Source organism: Haemaphysalis longicornis, unplaced genomic scaffold (genome assembly GCF_048455015.1).
Source record: "Haemaphysalis longicornis isolate Haplotype H1 unplaced genomic scaffold, Haemaphysalis longicornis Haplotype H1 scaffold_2, whole genome shotgun sequence".
Lineage (NCBI taxonomy): Eukaryota > Metazoa > Arthropoda > Arachnida > Ixodida > Ixodidae > Haemaphysalis > Haemaphysalis longicornis.
This window is the reverse complement of record NW_027526295.1, coordinates 43,481,355-43,487,354: the sequence shown is the minus strand read 5'-3', so window position 1 is coordinate 43,487,354 and position 6,000 is coordinate 43,481,355. Positions and strand designations below refer to the sequence as shown.

At 46.2% G+C, this 6,000-nt stretch overlaps 1 long non-coding RNA gene across 1 annotated transcript in view; it reads right to left on the bottom strand.

The window, feature by feature from the left end:
* Positions 1 to 2,211: 2,211 nt before the first annotated feature.
* LOC144168852 (uncharacterized) overlaps positions 2,212 to 6,000 on the bottom strand; it is a 223,233-nt gene continuing 219,444 nt past the window's right edge. The window contains exon 3 of the long non-coding RNA XR_013322261.1: positions 2,212 to 2,562. This is a non-coding gene — a long non-coding RNA (uncharacterized LOC144168852). The remainder of the gene's footprint in view (positions 2,563 to 6,000) is intronic.

Sequence of the window (6,000 nt, the reverse complement as noted above, 5' to 3'; positions counted from 1 at the left end):
CGTGAAGATGAAAACGCTAAAATGAGTTTCCAGGATTCTGAATATTTTGTGTGTAATTCGCTGTCAAATCTTACTCCCCATGCATTTCTATGGAATAGTTTCGATGGCTCAGGAACCTAGTCGCGCAACGTGCGTGACTTGAAACTGTGCACAAAGCAAGTATTCACCCCAAATAGTAGCTGTGCAAAATAACTTTACATTTCGCTAAATAACTACAGAATAATCACTGTTGAAAGGACTGCCATGAGCGGGAAAGCTGCACACCGCTGAGCTAACTGAATGTGGGGTTACGATTTTCTATCTATTAGTTTATGATTGGGTCATCAGATGTGCTGGTTTGGTTCAGCTCAGCCATGTAATTGATTCAGACTTTGGCATATTGGATTGCGACTTTGACTTTGTATCGAAGAACGTTTCGCGTTTCATCATCATCATCATCATCATGTGCCCTTCGTGGAAACAAAGTGTGTAAGAAGGTTGGCTTTCCTGCAGTGCGTTTTTCCCCCGACGCTGCCACAAATGAGACATAGAACAGCTTCGCTTTAAAATGCTCGCAGGTCGGAGGGCAACGAAGTCGGCCCCGAGGGCGTTCCCGAAGCCATCGTGCAGACGCCGGCCCCACCGCAGAGACGCGTCAAGCAAGCTGTGCGGGCCGCCCAGCGCCATGAGGCACAGCAGCGAAGGCAGAGGCTGCAAGAAGCGGTAGCTGGGCCTTAAAATCGAAGAATCTCTTCACATATGAGCAGTGTGTGGTAACCCAATCTGAGCAGTGAAGGGGTTGGCCAATGTCGGAGGCATCACACACACGCACACGCAAAAATGGCCGCGTATCTGCTCCTTTCGTTGCAAACGTCGACAAAAGGGCAAATGCCTCCCTTCGCTTTCCCGCTCACCTCTCACGCTGTTCCTCTTCTGTCGCGCTCTTCCCAAGGTAACACATGAAGGGTTTGCTCAAGTAAATTTAAATTTACCGTGTTCCACTGGTCCAGGCCGGGTGCCTCGATGCCAGCGCTGCTGTACGGCGGAGACGCGTGTGAATCGAGGCGCCCTACTTCAGCGCTAATAGAACCACGTTGCCCCACTCCTCGTGCGTTCCAAGCAGAACGTGGAACACATCTAGTGAAGCCTTTCCTAACTGTTGCCTCTTGATTTCTTAAAACTCCGCCAGAAGCTATAGTTGCGTGGGTGACAGTCGGCGACGGAGGGAACTTTTTTTGTGCAGTGGATGTAGTATTTCATTTCGCAAAAATCAAGCATCTATGATTTTTTATAAAGGAAAACTATAAATATTCCTTGTTTATGAATTTTCGGCCTCATATTTGCGTAATGTCTTGTTCTTGTTCAACAATGTTCACAAGTATGAACACTGGCACCGGACTTAAACGCTTAGATTTGACTGTGAGTATATAAGACTATTATCTTGTTTACTTTGGCCAGGTGACTGAATCGAGTCACAGACAGACAGACAGGCATACAGACCAAAATTTCTGGGTTTAAGTAGCCCAAGAAAGACTATCGTCTTTAAAATTCTCCGAGAGAATTTAAAGTGTTCGTCTTGGCGTTTCATTGTAAACACGAGCGGGATAAGGAGGTACGGGAAATATTATAAAAAATAATCGAGAATACTTGAGGCACTTGAGATTTAGGGATGGAATCGTCTTATTGGGTTAGTCCGGCCAAGGCCTAACGAACATGCTTCGAAAACTCTACTCAGAAAGCTTTGCTGGGGCGGTTAAAATAAGCACAAAGAAATGGCAGTAATGTCAAGAACACACCGAGAGACGCGTCTTCAAGGAAAGTAATGAAATACTAGAAATAACGGATTACAACAATCTTCGCCAAGTTATTGGTGCTGATCCACATGATATGAACTAAGTTGAAGCTGGGCCGCATTCGGTAAGTATTGTGGTATGCTGACCGGTAATCTGCCGCTATCACTACAAGGGCTGGTGGGCTAACAATGTGCTCCCGGTGATAGCATACAGGACAGAATCTTGGGGTTTTACTTTAGACATTGACAGCAAATTTATATCGACTAAATGAGCCACGGAAGAAATAATAAGAGATAAGAAAAGAGATAAAAAGGGCAGCGTGGATTAGACAACAAACTCGAGCGGAAGACGCCCTAGGTCAAGATTATGCCGATAAAGTAAAGCCGGGCATGTCATGCAAATGGATGACGAACTATAGAAGTAGAGCGTCCGTTTATCGGAATAGATGCTGAGGGACGGATATCTCGCTGTTCGGCCCGACCGAAGATGAGATGTAAAAATTTGGAGGCGAGGAATGGACCCAGAAAACTTAAATAGGAGTTTTTTGGTAGGTTCAATCTGCAGTGTGATGATGCATATGAAGTCTTCGATTCCAAAATTCAAGCGCCGCTTCTTTCCCTCATGGCAGGCCCTTCCCGCCGTTGCCGCGGTCGATGGCTACAGGGTCGTCGAGCGCCGGCCGCTGATCCAGCCGAACACGCCGGGCTTCACGTGGGTGCTGTCTGCGCTAGCCGGGGCCTTCTTCACCGTCTCCGTCCTCATCGGGGTCATCGGCTTCTTCATGATCAACCTGCGTACGTACACACGAGCTGTACAAGATGGTGATGATGATGATGAGGATAGAGGAGCAGGAGGAGGCATTGCGCGTCGGCATGTACAGATGCACACAAGTACACATGTACGGATGCGCGTCGACAGATGTACAGGGCAGAAAAATTGGACATCACAAAGAAAAATTTCTACGATAATTTCAAAGGCAGTGCTTTGCTTTGTGAGGCAAGAGCAGGTTGCTTGAGAACTAACAGCTTTGTGGGGAAGTATACACAAAATGGTGGACTATGCGTGGTCTGCGCAAAAGAAACAAACTATGCGGCGCATAGTTTTAGAATAGAAGTGTATCCATCCAAATCTTCAAGAGGGAAATATTCGGCATCCAGAAGCTGTAGGATTTAAGGGTACGTACCACAGAAAGAGTTAATTTCAAGGCTGTCGACACGACTAAAAGATGATTAGAATGCTGGTGGACGAGAAGCAGAGAGGGGAATATTGTATAGGACAGCTACTACCTGTAACAGGAAAAAAGCACTTCGTGCCTGCCCTCAGAGCAGCGCTAGTATTAAACAAAAAGTATAAAACATACAGAAATTAATTTTAAATGCAGAGCATTTGTATAACTCACGATGTCACCCGTGCGTCGGCGTCCGCAGCAGCCAGCCTCCCCCTACACTATAAAAAGAAATAACAGTAACCGGCGCCTGGTTTCGATCCCACGACCCTGCGGGCGGAACGCAAGGTGCATGGTGCTCTACCCACTGCGCCACAAAAGCGACACAGAATCAAAGGCTACGAACGCGCCTTATATCCTTGACACATTCAAACTACGTCAAGAAGCTGCTGATACAACGCATTCACTACCTGTGGGCGGAACGCGAGGTACATGGTGCTCTTCCCACTGCGCCAGAAAACCGACACAGAATCAAAGGCTACGAACGCGCCTTATATCCTTGACTCATTCAAACTACGTCGTCAGCGGCGTGGGTTGGCGACTCAGCGGCGTGCTAGCGGCGTGATAGCTGCGTGGTGTACACATGATAGCACCAACCCCCCAAACACTAAACGTTAACGCAATACACCCACCCCCTATGCGACGCATAGCACCAACCCCCCAAACACTAAACGTTAACGCAATACACCCACCCCCTATGCGACGCATTTACTCGAGTCCCCCTCGCGTGGAGATGGGCCCATTTTTTTTCTTGGTAAGATGACACGTCGTAACCCCGTTTCAAAGGGGATACCACTATCAATCAATCAATCAATCAATCAATCAATCAATCAATCAATCAATCAATCAATCAATCAATCAATCAATCAATCAATCAACCAATCAATCAATCAATCAATCAATCAATCAATCAATCAATCAATCAATCAATCAATCAATCAATCAATCAATCAATCAATCAATCAAGACATCCAATGTTGCCAGAAAGTGGGTTGCGTTCGAGTGGAGAGGGTGCACAGCTGTAGTATTTCGGAACTTGGCTCAGTCGATCGATTTTTTCAAACGCCACGACTGTGGGAACGCAAGTTATTAAAGCTATATTGGTGTTAGTGGGTTTGCTTAGGGATAGCGTCTACAGGAACCCCAAAGACAGGTCTACCATAGGCCTACCAAAATGCTCGAATCCTTTAAAGGAGCCATCCCCGCAACATGCTTTGAACTTGTCCCTAGATGTGCAATTTAATAGGCCGTGGTCGGTATGAGCGTGGAGTCGTTGGATTAGGTGGATGCGAAATACCTGAGTCAGGTACTGCAACTTTGCGCACAGTTCAAATAACCTAAAATAGCTCAAAATATTTCCAACGTATCGAGTGTTTTTCTAGATCTGGGCATTTTTGATGTGCTGGTGTCGACACACAAGCACTACCTTCGCGATTGAACGGCTTTTTTTAGTTCAGCTCTGTAACAATTCGATAGACACTTTTAAAAACCACCCCAATCGCAAAGCGAGGGAAAGAAGTATCCACTGCGGCGAGCGAGTGAGGGTGGTGTCATGCGCTGGCCATAGCCTTCGCAGTGCTTTTATGCCCGAACGAAGATTTAAAGCATTATTTCTGTAAGAAGCTGCAGGGTCCCCTAATTAGGCACTATATTATTGGGCGTATTATACTGACTAGCAGCAAAATATTCACTAGTGGCAGCGCCAAATTGTGATTTAAGCGTTCGCTGAAGTATTTCAGCGCTGAATTTTGTCCATTCACCGCTTGCCTAAGAAAAAAACACGTGTTTTATTTCGCCCAACAGCCAACGACGATCACCACCTCGAGACGTCTGGTAAGCTCTTTTGGAACATTTTGCACTTTGACTAGCTTATGTTTACGTATAATTCAGCGGTAGGTAGTTTCAAAACATTTTTTACGCTGAACCAGCTCGTGTATTACCTGTATGCAAATTCGGATGTCGCTGAAGAACCATGTAAGGAGTCAGATCTACAGAAGGGTTGTAAATAAATATGGCGCTTTCTATTTCCCATTATATTAACGTATCACTCTTTATTTCACCTCGCAGGCGATGCAGATCGTGCGCATGTTCTTCCCGACGGTAAGCATTGTGGGTTTACACCGCTTTATGCCTCACAGCCGCTTGGTAGTGATGGTCCTTGGAAACTAGTTGGATTGCGCGGTTATATGTCGGTATTTTTAAAGACGATAGTCTTCCTTGGGATACTTAAACGCAGAAAGTTTGGTCTGCCCGTCTGTCACTCGATTCTGCTACCCGGCCAAAGTGAAACGGAAACTGCGCAGTAGTCTTATATACTTACAGCCAAATCTAAACGTCTAATTTCGGTGTCAACGTTCATACTTGTCAACATTGTTGAACAAGAACAAGACATTACGCAAATATGAGGCCGAAAATTAATGCACAGGTGATATTCGCAGTGTTCCTTTATAAAATAATTCATGAATGCTTGGTTTAAAATTTTACATCCACCGTAGAAAAAAAGTTCACTCCGTCGCCTGCTGTCACCCGCGCCACTATAGCTTCTGGCGGCATTTTAAGAAATCAAACGACAACTGTTACGAAACGTTCCACTAGATAGCTTCCATGTTCCGCTTGGAACGCACATAAGGAAAACGCGGTTCTATAAACGTCGAAGTAGGGTGCCTCGATTTACGCGCGTCTCCACCGCACGGCAGCGCTGGCATCGAGGCACCCGGACTGGTGCAATGGAACGCGGTAAATTTAAATCGACTTGAGCGAACCTCTAACGCATTTACCTTGGGAGGAGCGCGACGGGAGAGGAACAGCATGAGAGGTGAGCGGAAAAGCGAAGGGAGGCATTTACTTGGCAAACGTCTGTCGACATTTGCAACAAGAGAAGCAGATAGGGGGCCAATGTTTTCTCGTGTTTTGAAAATGGTTCTGGAAGTCGTAAGTAGGCTCCTGTCTGCGCCTGCCCCATCCCAGTGCAGTTAACAGCCACTGAAGACGGGAAGGATGCTG